A 436-nucleotide genomic window follows, 5' to 3' on the forward strand; every position below is an offset into this window, starting at 1 on the left:
TTTTTTTCTGGACATTGATGAGCTGTTTTAAAATTGACGATTTTTTTCAAAATCCACAAAGTTTATAAAATTCCTGAAATATTTTCAAAATTTTAAAAATAATAACAATTTTTTTGCAATTCAATGAACTTTTTTAGAATCATGATTTTTTTCAATTTTATGAACTTTTTCGAAAAATAATCAAACATGATTTTATTTTGATTTTTCTAACTTACAAATGTTTCTAGATTCTTTTTTCCTATGTTAACAAGTTAACCTGTCACCTGAGCAAACGAAGGGCGGGGGATAGGGCAGAACCTATATGACGCCCGCGTGCGTCCGTTCGTTGCTGCTTCGCTGAAGCCAAGCGAGCGAACTAGGCGCACGGCCCGGCCCACTTCGAGCGAGACCTGGTTTTGGGAACCTTCTATTAGGTTCCCTGAACCGGTTTTTTTTT

This window comes from Triticum dicoccoides, chromosome 4B, assembly GCF_002162155.2.
Source record: "Triticum dicoccoides isolate Atlit2015 ecotype Zavitan chromosome 4B, WEW_v2.0, whole genome shotgun sequence".
Taxonomy (NCBI): domain Eukaryota; kingdom Viridiplantae; phylum Streptophyta; class Magnoliopsida; order Poales; family Poaceae; genus Triticum; species Triticum dicoccoides.